The following is a 13,810-nucleotide window of genomic DNA, read 5'->3' as shown; positions in this document are numbered from 1 at the left end:
ACTGTTCAAAATAATCTAATTGAAATAAAAATCTGTGATTTTACTAAGTGCATAACTTCGATGAACTAAAGCAAGTTAGATATCGACCTGTATTTAAATCAGATTGGTTTTGGATGTTTCTCTCGTATATTCAATATACATGTATATATTCTAAATTGCGACTATCTATAGTTCCATAACCTTCTATCTAGGCGTATAATCCAATGATCGACAAGTGCGAACATTTTGTTAAATCAATATTTGTACGTTTCAAAATGTCCATAATTATTGACAACGAGTAATTACTTACATTTTCCCCAATTTACGTTTGGAAAATATGTAAATATATTTTTATTTTATCAAATCTTTTTTTGGAATTATTTAGATTTTCATAAATATTCTTTACACCATAAATGTTATTTATAAACAAGCGTATGAGTTTAGTCATATATATAATGGCTATTATATCTATGGTTAAGTAAAGACTATCATATCACTATCGGACACGCAAGACAAAGATGTATATTCACCTGATAGTTTCAAAATGGAAGGTTACAAGTTATCGGCCGTGTACACTTTTCAATACCCTCAGAAGTGAATTACGGCTACGTTAGGTTACTGCTTGTTTTGGTCCTTTGTGGTTTGTAGATATATCGTGGTTTCTATTCAGGGTTGATGTCAAAATGGCCGCACGCGGAGAAGTGATACTCTAAATTTAAAATCGATGGTGATCTCTTATCTAGCAGAATTAAACTTTAATATTTACGAATTTGTGGTTTTTTATACATAATCAACATAATATCAATTTTTCATTTTTTTCCGAAGTTTCCCTTTAAATCTTCATAAAACATGACCAAGTATTGTCTAACCTATAAGTAGTGCATTTCTTTTAGACAATAAAGTCAAATTAAATCATTTGACTAATCGAATACTTTTAATTAAACATGTCAGGTAGCTGAATCGATATGACAACGAGTAATGAGACATGCTCACCTCCACTATTAACTGGAGATATTTTCACCATCTTACACTTGCTTGAGCATCAACCGGACGACTGGGATCTCTCAGCACGGAAAGGAAATTACAAACTTGTAATAAGATGGAAGAAATCCAAAAATGTGGAGCATGTCGAGACACCAACCATAACAACAAAGACTCGGAAAAGGTCATCGAAAGCCAGGGCTGACAGAAACAAACGCCGCCTTGAAGCATTCATAGCTAGAAAATCCATGCCAACAATTAATGAGATAGGAGATGCCGCTCACAAAGAAGACCTAGAAAATTACCCCGACGCCATTAACACCATCAACAACGGTGAGCTGGTAGACACTACAGCTCAATCCCCAGAGGAATCGAACGCAAAGGAACAGCCGGCAGAAACTTCCCTCGAAGACAGAAACCTACCTATACGAAACCTAAAGATCCCGCCTGCTTAACAGGTGCCGAGGGTCGACTTACGACCACTGCAGGATTGGAAAAAACAACAACACCACGAATACATAGACCCAGGGTAGATAAAGTAACTTTAGATTTACCTCAAAAGACCTATATTTTAGAGGTAAAAGAAGAATAGATTTTCATTCTAGTCTATTCAGACCAACTGGCTCCTTATAAACGAATAGAGAAGAAAAAAGACCCGGTCTTCTACAAAGAAATATTGAGGAGTCACGAACATTGGCTTGATGTAAGAGACAAAAGGAACTTCTTGTTTACTGAAGAAAGAAAAAAAGACATAGAAGAAGTAGTAAAGAAATTTGGATATAAGTTAACAGAATAAAGGCGATAATAAGCCCAAACCCCCCGTAAATACCCTTTGTTATCTTTGTGTTAACGGGGCGAGATAAGCCCACCCCTTTTCTTGTCCTGGAAAAAATTTTAAAAAAATAAAGTCAAATTAAATTCATTTGGCTAATCGAATACTTTTAGTTAAACATGTCGAGATTAGGTGAATCGTTATGACAGCGAGCAATGAGTCATGTTCACCTTCACTTTTGACTGGAGATATCTTTACCATTGTACACTTACTTGAACATCAAACCGCCAACTGGGACCTCTCAGCAAGGAATGGAGAATACAAGCTAGTAATAAGATGGAATAAAATGCTTCGCTGGGGCGCAGCTTGATACGACCGCAGAGGTCGAACCCTGAACAGTTGGGGCAAGTATGGACACAACATTCAAGCTTGATACAGCTCTGAATTTGGATTGTTATTAAATATTTGACACAGCATAGGTTTCTGACACAGAAAGAATGTGGTCTAAGAACTTCAATTTTTTTAATTTACCTATTATGGTCCAATGTCCAAAATCAAAATACATGGTTAGATTCAGCATATCAAAGAACCCCATATATTCAATTTTTGTTAAAATCAAACAAAGTTTAATTTTGGACCCCAACTTGGACAAACTTGAAAACTGGGCCCATAATCAAAAATCTAAACACATGTTTAGATTCAGCATATCAAAGAACCCCAAGAATTCAATTTTTGCTAAAATCAAACTAAGTTTAATTTTGGACCCTTTGGACCTTAATGTAGACCAATTTAAAAAACGGGACTTAAAATTAAAAATCTAAATACACAGTTAGATTTGGAATATCAAAGAACCCCAATAATTCAATTTTTGATGAAATCAAACAAAGTTTAATTTTGGACCCTTTTGACCTCAATATGAACCAATTTGATAGCGGGGCCCACAAATAAAAAATCTAAATTCATGGTTAGATTCAGCATATCAAAGAACCCCATATATTCAATTTTTGTTGAAATCAAAAAAAGTTTAATTTTGGACCCCAACTTGGACCAACTTGAAAACTGGGCCCATAATCAAAAATCTAAACACATGTTTAGATTCAGCATATCAAAGAACCCCAAGAATTCAATTTTTGTTAAAATCAAACTAAGTTTAATTTTGGACCCTTTGGACCTCAATGAAGACCAATTTAAAAAACGGGACCCAAATTAAAAATCTAAAAACACGGTTAGATTTGGCATATCAAAGAACCCCAATAATTCAATTTTCGATGAAATCAAACAAAGTTTAATTTTGGACCCTTTTGACCTCAATATGAACCAATTTGATAGCGGGGCCTACAAATAAAAAATCTAAATGCATGGTTAGATTCAGCATATCAAAGAACCTCATATATTCAATTTTTGTTGAAATCAAACAAAGTTTAATTTTGGACCCCAATTTGGACCAACTTGAAAACTGGGCCCATAATCAAAAATCTAAATACATGTTTAGATTCAGCATATCAAAGAACCCCATATATTCAATTTTTGTTGAAATCAAACAAAGTTTAAATACTGGACCCTATCTTGGACCAACTTGAAAACTGGGCCCATAATCAAAAATCTAAACACATGTTTAGATTCAGCAAATCAAAGAACCCCAAGAATTCAATTTTTGTCAAAATCAAACTAAGTTTAATTTTGGACCCTTTGGACCTCAATGTAAACCAATTTAAAAAACAGGACCCAAAATTAAAAACCTAAATACACGGTTAGATTTGGAATATCAAAGAACCCCAATAATTCAATTTTAGATGAAATCAAACAAAGTTTAATTTTGGACCCTTTTGACCTCAATATGAACCAATTAGATAACGGGGTCCACAAATAAAAAATCTAAATACATGGTTAGATTCAGCATATCAAAGAACCCCATATATTCAATTTTTGTTGAAATCAAACAAAGTTTAATTTTGGACCCCAATTTGGACCAACTTGAAAACTGGGCCAAAAATCAAAAATCTAAATACATGTTTAGATTCAGCATATCAAAGAACCTCATATATTCAATTTTTGCTAAAATCAAACAAAGTTTAATTTTGGACCCTTTGGACATTAATGTAGACCAATTTGAAAACTGGACCCAAAATTAAAAATCTAAATACACTGTTAGATTCGGCATAACAAATAAATAAATGTGATCAAAGATTTTACAAATCTAATGCGCCATACTGTGCAATTAAAGATTACTTCTTGAAATTTTTCAATATTTGAAATTTGAAAAAAAAATAATATTTGAAGAATAATTCTTTTTAATTTCTGAAATCTGAAATGAGAAAAAATTGGCCCCCCACAATTTCTTTTTATTCCCCCCCCCCTTTTTCCCCCAAAAAAATTCTTTCCCTCAAGATATGGTCATAATCTTAATTCAAATTTCCAATGGAGTTGGCAACCATAATTACCCATTTAAATTTACCATAGTGCTAACTTAATCTATTTTATAATAGAATTAATAAAAATATAGTGTCAAATCTTTCATATGGATTTTTTTGTAAAAAAAAAAGATGAAAACATTTGCAGATATTTTTACTGGTCTTCCTTTATAAATATGCATTTCTTTAAACATAATTTAAAAGCAGTGTAAGGGAAGTAACCAAAACGTTGTATTTGGATTACCTCCCTTACACTGTTTTAGATTATCTTTATTGTTCATTAACCATTACTTTATACATAATTTAAAAGCAGTGTAAGGGAGATAATTTCAATGATGTATTTGATTTATCTCCCTTACACTGCTTTAAATTATGTTTTGTACTAAAGTATTTGTCCATTAACCAGGACAACCTTGTTTTTCCCCCTTTTTTGCCCCTAATTCCTAAACGGTTTGAGCCATACCCCCCAAAGCAAATCCTAACCATCCCTTTGTGGTATGGAAACTTGTAGTATAATTTCAGAGAGATCCATACACCTTTCCACAGTTATTGTCTGGAAACTAGAAAATGCTCATTTTTGGCCCCTTTTTGGCCCCTAATTCCTTAACTGTTGGTACCATAACCCCCAAAATCAATCCCAACCTTCCTTTTGTGGTATTTAACCTTATGGTCAAATTTCAAAAAGATCCATTCACTTAAACTAAAGTTAGAGTGCGAAAACCAATATGTATTCGGACGACGACGACGGACGACGACGACGACGCCGACGACGACGACGCCAACGTCATACCAATATACGACCACAAAATTTTTTTGCGGTCGTATAAAAAGTCCAGACAACATGAAGAGCAGACCGAGTCACCTACATTACAAAAGACACAGAAAGGTCATCAAAAGCTAGAACAGACAGGACTAAACGCCGTCTAGAAGCTTTTATAGCTAAGAAGGCCACTCCATCGACAACTGAGAACGGAGAACCCGCTCAAAAAAAATGTCTAGAAAATTACCCAGATGTAGATACAACCAACAACACCGAAGAGAACGGAGAATATACCGCTCAACATACAGAGGAAATGACTACACAGGAACAACCGTTAGTCACAGTACTCAATGACGACAGAAAACTATCCTGTACACCACACAAGGATCCCGCCTGCACAACAGGTGCCGAGGGTCAACTTTCAGCAAGTTATGCAGTAATGGTAACATCTGAACAAACTACACGATACAGGATAGGAAAGATAACTCTCGATCTACCACAAAAGACCTTCCTATTCGAGGTTGAAAAGGAAAACAGTTTTATCCTTGTTTATTCAGATAAGCTGGATCCTTACAAACTGATCGAGAAAGAAAAAGAAACAACTTTCTACAACGCCATCAAAAGAAGTCATGACCACTGGCTAGACGTACGAGACAAGAGGAATTTTTTGTATTCAGAAGAATGTAAGCTGAACATTGAAGAAGTGGCTAAAAAGAACAATTTCAAACTGAGAAAATTAAATAAAATAAAGGCTATATGAGCCCAAACCTGTTAAATACCCTATATTGTTATATCTTTGTGTTAACGGGGCAAGATAAGCCCACCCCTTTTCTTGCCCCCCCCCCAAAAAAAAAAAAAAATTAAGTCAAATTAAAAAAATCGCACCTGCTCTATCTCAAAAAGATTTTTACAGTGTAGTTTATTGACAATTTTATGTTAAGGGGTCTAAAATTCAGTTTGACAGCTTCAGACATACTAGTTTTGACCTTTTTTAACTGGACCAAATCACTACTTAACATAAAGATTCAGCAACCAAATTTTTTTAACATGTAATTTCATCCCCTTACTTAATATTTCATGCATAAAATATAAAGAAATAAATTTGGAAAGTGTATGAAAAAAATTGCAAGTTATACACTGTCCACACTAGGGATTGTATTTGTAGACAACGAAAATCTAAGGACGATAACTGTGTCCTTGGACCAGAGACAAGTAAAATAGCATCCTCAAAATAATTATAGCGTCGCGGAAATTATTATAGCATCACAGGAAAAAAAATTAGCGTCTCTGTACCGCGACGCTAAAACGGTCTTGGGAGAACACTGCCCATCATTTTGCTATTAGCAGTTTCTACCTGAGACTACTATAACACATATGTGTTATAGTAGTCTCAGTTTCTACATGCATAATATATTTTTCAAGATTAGAGGCAAATACTAAAAAAATAGTAAAAAATCATCTATAAAGGATATTAACTTCTATAAAGAGTCATTTGATAGCTGTCACTATTGGCATTTTTGTAGATTTTGTACAGCTGATCATTTTGCTGTTTTCATTTTCTATTTATCTATTATATTTTTTCAAAAAATAGACAAAAACTCTTAAATTAGTCAAAAAGCATCATTTAAGGGCAACAACTCTTATTTAGAGTCATCCAATAATTTCATACATAGAAGAATTTTTATAGGTTTTGCATTGCTGATCAATATTGCTGTTAACAGTTTCTACCTATCTTTCATTAATTTCAAGATGATAGGCATAAACTTGAAAATTAGTCAAAAATCATCATTCAAAAGCAATACCTCCTATAAGGAGTCATCCAATGGGATTCAGATATATTGGAACTTTTTGGAGATCATTTTTTCCCCTTTACAGTTTCTTCCAACTTTTATAGTTTTCAAGGTTATAGGCAAAAACTTGCAAATTAGAAAAATAGTTTTTTAGATATAAGATAATCATTTTTTAGCCAGGCGTCTATGTTTGTTAATTGACTAGGGAAAAAAACATAAATGCTCAATATTGCTATATAAAGATTTTGTCTATCTATTATAATTTTAAGATAATAGGCAAACATGAATAAAATAAACTGCTTCGCTGAGCGCAGCTGGATACGCCCGCAGAGGTCCAACACTGAACAGTTGGGGCAAAAATGGACACAATATTCAAGCTTGATACAGGTCTGAATTTGGATTGTAATTAAATATTTGACATATTATAGGTTTCTGAATAAATGTAGTCAAAGAACTTAAAATTGGTTATATGAATTGAATTTATATTCAATTAAAGATTTCTTGCTGTTGTGCAATACACTGTGCTGTTGCGCAATATTTAGAAAATCTGTTGTCAGACTATAAACAAATAAAGTTCAATTTCTTCTCAATGTCATATTTGAAATTTATGAAAATCAATAGGGAGATTACATCAATAGCTATATATAATTCAGCAAAGTTTCATGAGAACTGCTGAAAGCATTTTTGAGTTATTGTCCAAAAACTGGAAAATCCCCCCTTTTTTAATGAATAAAACCCCACAACTCAGAAATGTAAAATCTAAAATTTATAAAATTCTAAAGGGAGCTTACATCAACAGATATAAACAATTCACCAAAGTTTCATGAGAACTGCTTAAAGCATTTTTTAGTTATTGTCCGAAAACTGGAAAATCCCCCTTTTTTTATGAATAAAACCCTGTAACTCGGAAACGTTAAATCTAAAATTTATAAAAATCCAAAAGGGAGCTCATGTAAATAGATATAAACAATTCACCAAAATTTCTTGCAAGTTGGTGAAAGCATTCTTGAGTCATTGTCAGAAAACTGGAAAATCCCCCCTTTTTTAATGATTAAAACCCCAAAACTCTGAAACGGTAAATCTGAAATTTATCAAAAAGGAAAGGTAGCTCACGTCAATAGATATAAACAATTCACCAAAGTTTCATGCATATTGGTTAAAGCTTTTTTGAGTTAATGTTCGACATGTTGACGACGGACGGACGGACAGACGGACAGACTGACAGACAGACGGTCAACAGTATACCATAATACGTCCCTTAAACGGGCGTATAAAAATTGGCAAAATTCAGTGTTTAAGGACAATATAACTTCTATAAGAATTGATTTGACAGTTTTGATGTCAATAGACATTAGGTAGATCTCATCATTTTGAGCATTTCTGCTCTTTTTTCAGATTTTCCCTATAAAAAATGTTTTTCAAGATAATAGACAAACATTGCAATTTACCCTATCTTCTATTTTTAGCCATGTTGGCCATGTTTGTCTGCAGGAGAGGTCATCAGAAACATTTCTTAACAAAATACCCGACTGATTATGGCCAAGTTTGGTTAAAGGAGAAGGGTCGGTAAGGGCCAATTTTGGCCTAAAATTTAGAGTACATCTGATGAAATTTTTTTGACATTTTTTAAACTTTAGTGTCTACTTCAGTCGATTCAATTAGTTTTTGTAAAAGATTTGAACTGATTTGGTCATTAAAGATGCTCAAATTCAAGCTTAAAGTCAAATGACAGTAAATGGGCTATGTCACAGATTTTCTTAAAAATTTTGCATACACCTTTCGCTCGTAGATGAATCAAAACTAGAGGCTCTAAAGAGACTGTATCGCTCACCTTGGTCTATGTGCATATTAAACAATGGACACAGATGGATTCATGACAAAATTGTGTTTTGGTGATGGTGATGTGTTTGTAGATCTTACTTGACTGAACATTCTTGCTCCTTACTATTATCTCTATCTATAATGAACTTGGCCCAGTAGTTACAGTGGAAAATATTTTGTAAAAATTTACAAAAATTTACAAAATTTATGAAAATTGTAAAAAATTGACTATAAAGGGCAATAACTCCTTAAGGGGTAAATTGACAATTTTGGTCATGTTGACTTATTTGTAGATCTAACTTTGCTGTACATTATTGCTGTTTACAGTTTATCTCTATCTATAATAATATTCAAGATAATAACCAAAAGCTGCAAAATTTTCTTAAAATTACCAATTCAGGGGCAGCAACCCAACAACATGTTGCCTGATTGGTCTGAAAATTTCAGGGCAGATAGATCTTGACCTAATGAACAATTTTATACCATCAGATTTGCTCTAAATGCTTTGGTTTCAGAGATATGAGCCAAAAAACTGCATTTTACCCTATGTATTATTTTTTTGCCATGTCGGCCATCTTGGTTTGTGGGCAGGGTCATCGGACACATTTTTTAAACTAGATACCCTAATGATGATTGTGGACAATTTTGGTTAAATTTGTCTTAGTAGTTTCAGAGGAGAAGATTTTTGTAAAAGATTACAAAAATTTACGAAAAATGGTTAAAAATTGACTATAAAGGGCAATAACTCCTTAAGGGGTCAACTGACCATTTTGGTCAAGTTGTCTTATTTGTAGATCATACTTTGCTGAACATTATTGCTGTTTACAGTTTATCTCTATCTATAATAATATTCAAGATAATAACCAAAAACGGCAAAATGCCCTTAAAATTACCAATTCAGGGGCAGCAACCCAACAGCGGGTTGTCCGATTCATCTGAAAATTTCAGGGCAGATAGATCTTGACCTGATAAACAATTTTACCCCATGTCAGATTTGCTCTAAATGCTTTGGTTTCAGAGATATAAGCCAAAATCTACATTTTACCCCTATGTTCTATTTTTAGCCATGGCGGCCATCTTGGTTGGTTGGCGGGGTCATCGGACACATTTTTTAAACTAGATACCCCAATGATGATTGTGGCCAAGTTTGGTCAAATTTGGCCCAGTAGTTTCAGAGGAGAAGATTTTTGTAAAAGTTTACGGACGACGGACGCAAAGTGATGAGAAAAGCTCACTTGACCTTTCAGGTCAGGTGAGCTAAAAAATAATGCCTTTATCTTTTTTATTTTCTGAAATATTACTAATTGAATTCTTTCAAAATAGGTAAACATTTGTATAGAAAGCACATAAAATCGGCGAAAAACATTCTTAAATTTGTCTTAAAATCATCAAATTTCCAATTTTTTAATGCATATATTTTTCTTAATCAAAGTGCTGGATAGCACCTGTGGAAAGTTTGCAACGATAGATGTGTAATATTTCAAATAGGTTGTAAATGTGTATATTGGGTGTTTAACTTTTTTCCCACTTTAAAAAAAAATTACTTAATACAAGAAATGATTGTAACATGATGCTGTTACGAAGTCTCCAAAACAAAGCTCCCATAATTAGTCATTCCCAGGAAGGGGGTGGGAGTGATCTCAGGGGATTCGCCTTTTATTTCATTTGATTTGTTTTATTGTCCCATACAAGAATATGTTTTTCTTTGATTTTATGTGCTTCCTTTACAAATGTTCACCTACTTTGAAAGAATTCAATCAGTAATATTTCAGAAAATAAAAGAGATAAAGGCATTATTTTTTTTCGATTCTCAGATATAGTTCAAAGAGCCAAAGTTGTGTGCAAAATTATTCCAAAATCTGTGACATAGTCCATTTACTGTTCCTTGACCTTAAATAAGAAAAATCTATCAATTTTGCCATAAAACAGTCACTTTTCAGATGGTTTTTGTCTAAAATGTAAGTGGCAGCATTCCTGTTCAGTCTCAACTTTTATATATGTTATGTATTATCATCAAATACAAAATACATTTAAATGTTAAGACTGAACACAAGTGCGGCCACTTCCATTTAAGGATGTATTCTTCTGAGGTTTCAGTCACGTTGAAATCTCGTTCTGGAATTATTTCCAAAATATGTGATATAAGTGGAAAATATCAATGAATTTAAAAAATATTATAATCAAACTTAACTCTGTGAAAAAATTGTGTATTTACAATAAGTAGTATTTGAGTAATAAAATTTTCAAATTTTATGACCAATCACGTCAGTCTCATTAGCCAAAATGTTGAGAAAATGGGTGAGGGGTACAAGAAATGATTTTACCAGATACATGTACATCCCATATCAATGTTTTCTTTTCAAATTTCTTAGATATGTATTTTTTAAATCATTTATAACAAAGAAGTTGAAATAATATGCTTTTTGTTCTAAAAAAAGAGAAAAATCCCAAATTTACAAAATTGACAACATGGTAAATTTGACACGAAAAAGCAACAAAATTTTATAAATCTTTCTTATATTAACACCTAACCATAGTTTTTTTTAAGTTAAATTTATTCAGATTGGTCCACTTCATCTTTAGTGAAAGTATGAAAAAAAGTTCAATTGTGAAACTGTGATTTTTTTCATGATAATAGCCCAAAAATGGGTAAAAATTGATGAAAAATGGGAAAATCATCAAAATTGGGTACTTTCAAATGGCTGTAGCAAAAAAAGAAGTGCACCACCATATGATTTTTTCTTCACCAATTATCTTTTTACAGTCATATAAACCCAAAAATCAGGTTAAGAAAAAAAGTTTAATTCTAGAAATTGTTGGCTCCTCAGAGGTGTACATCCTTAAGACAAAAATTTGTAAGGGTTCCGCGGAACCCAGTGTCTCACCTGCTTTTGCTGTTAATCGCAGGCTCAACAAAAATGAGGAAAAAAATTAATAAAAATATTCCTCTCTATACTATCTTTTGATTGTAAGTAGCTTCTGTCCAAGTTTGGTAAAAATCCAGGATAGTTTATGAATCTCATAAATGTTTTAAAAACTTAAACTGCAGACTGTATGTAATGTTAACTGGAAGAAAAACTAAGTCCATTTATAAGTAAAATACGGAAAAAATGGAACAAAATTTTAACAAAATTTCCTTCTAGATACTAGCTTTTAATCATAAACAAGCTTCTGTCCAAGTTTGGTACAAATCCAGGATAGTTTAAGAAAGTTGTTAAAATTTTAAAAACTTTAACCACAGCCTAGTGAATGAAATGTTAACTGGCAGAAAAACTGAGTCCATTTATAAGTAAAATACAGAAAAAATGGAATTTTTTTTTTCAAAAATTTACTTCCAGATACTATCTTATGATCATAAACAAGCTTCTTTCCAAGTTTGGTAAAAATCCAGGATAGTTTAAGAAAGTTATTAAAATTTCTAAAACTTTAACCACAGAGTGAATGTAATGTTTCCTGGCAGAAAAACTAAGTCAATTTATAAGTAAAATACGGAAAAAATGGAATTTTTTTTTTACAAAATTTACTTTTGAATATTATCTCATGATCATAAACAAGCTTCTGTCCAAGTTTGGTAGAAATCCAGGATAGTTTAAGAAAGTTATTAAAATTTCAAAAACTTTAACCACAGAGTGAATATTTGTGGACGCCGCCGACGACGACAACAACGACGACGAGTCGCTATGTCTCGCTTTTTTGACAAAAGTCGAAAGCTCGACAAAAATCGTCTAAAAATTAGGACAAATGCTAAAATTGTGAAGATTTCAGTAATTTTAAATGAATAAATGATGCTGGTACCTGATGCATGTGCATTGTATTGTCAAAAAACAGCCCATATTCTACTTTCCAATAAATAGATAAAAGTTTACATTTTAAACAATTTGTAAAAATGCTATATTTTGGGGCCAAAAAAGGGTCTTACCTGGCTTACTCCTTTGGCTCAGTAGTTTCAGGGGAGTTGATCTTTGAAAAAGTCAATGGACAACAGACAACGAACGACGATAGATGACAATTTGAAAATCAATTTTCCATGGTCCCCTACCATGGAAAATTGAACCCCCTGTTCAAAATATAATGATGAAGTAAAAATATTTTTATTTCTACAAAATACTTATTAAATTCATTATAATTATATAAAGTAGTTTGATTAGCTATGACAATTTGAAAATCTGAGGTCTATAGATGGGAAGATTCAATTTTCCATGGTAGAGGGTTCAAAATACCATGGCTAAAATATCTGTTCTAACATGTTTTATTTCTACCAAATACTTGTAAAAAGATGATTACTATATAAAGTAGTTGAAATAGCTATGATATCTGAAGGGCCAGTGTTGCTCATCTAGCCTGGATCTCTGTGCATTTTCAACATTGAAGACTAAAATATAATTTGTGACTAAGATCTCTTATTAATCGATCTTGTATTGCTGATAATGTTTGCTGTTTACAGTTTCACTTTATCTTCAATAGTTTTTGAACAACATATAAAAAAGATAACAATCTTCATTTATGGGCAATAACTCCTAAAAGGAGTCGACTGATAAATTCCAGCTGAGGTATTTGTAGATCCTGTCTTACCTATCATTTATGTAGTTTTTCTTTTATCTAATATAGTTTTTGCATAATATGCCAAAAACATGGGTTAAAAAAAATCATTGCAGGGCAATAACCCCTATAAGTAATCAGCGGACAGTTTATGCCATGTTACAGACAAAACCATTAAAAAAACATAACATTGACCAATGAACCATGAAAATGAGGTCAAGGTTAGATAAAACCTACCAGACAGAGATGTAGACCTTGCAATCATTCCATATACCAAATATAGTTGACCTATTGCTTACAGTATCTGAGATAGGGACTTGACAGTGAAAACTTCACCTTGATCACAGATTCATGAAATGAGGAGGTCAGGTGAATCCTGTATGACTGATATGCAGACCTTGCAAGGAATCCATACAACAAATATAGTTATTCTATTACTCATAATAAGTGAGTATAGAAATTCACATGACAAAATAAATGGGGAATGTTTCCATGGGACTCACTTGCATATCATATAAAGTTATAAAGGGACATAACTGAAGAACGGTAAAAGTGATGCTTCTCAAATTTGTATTTGATCTGAGTTTTGTGGTAATAAGTATTGTGTATAAGTTTCATAACATTTGGTAGAGGTAAACTTAAGTTGGAGAACAGAAACGAAAAATTCAGCAATTTATTCATTTGTAAACGGGCATAACTCATGAACAGTTGAAGTGACACCACCAAAATTCAAACTTGATCTGTATTTTGTGGTTAT

The 13,810-nt window shown here is 32.6% G+C and overlaps 1 protein-coding gene and 1 long non-coding RNA gene across 3 annotated transcripts in view; both read right to left on the bottom strand.

The window, feature by feature from the left end:
- The window catches only part of LOC127716465 (protein furry homolog), a 631,222-nt gene that overhangs the window by 31,124 nt on the left and 586,288 nt on the right, over positions 1–13,810 (bottom strand). The gene's annotated exons all lie outside the window — the stretch shown is intronic.
- On the bottom strand, positions 2,065–5,388 carry LOC127716514 (uncharacterized). The gene is made up of 2 exons (XR_007988961.1): positions 3,472–5,388; positions 2,065–2,549 (listed from the first exon to the last, which is right to left on the bottom strand). It is a non-coding gene; the product is annotated as an uncharacterized LOC127716514 (long non-coding RNA).

This window comes from Mytilus californianus, unplaced genomic scaffold, assembly GCF_021869535.1.
Source record: "Mytilus californianus isolate M0D057914Y unplaced genomic scaffold, xbMytCali1.0.p SCAF_9, whole genome shotgun sequence".
NCBI lineage: Eukaryota > Metazoa > Mollusca > Bivalvia > Mytilida > Mytilidae > Mytilus > Mytilus californianus.
This window is presented reverse-complemented; position numbering and strand designations above follow the sequence as displayed.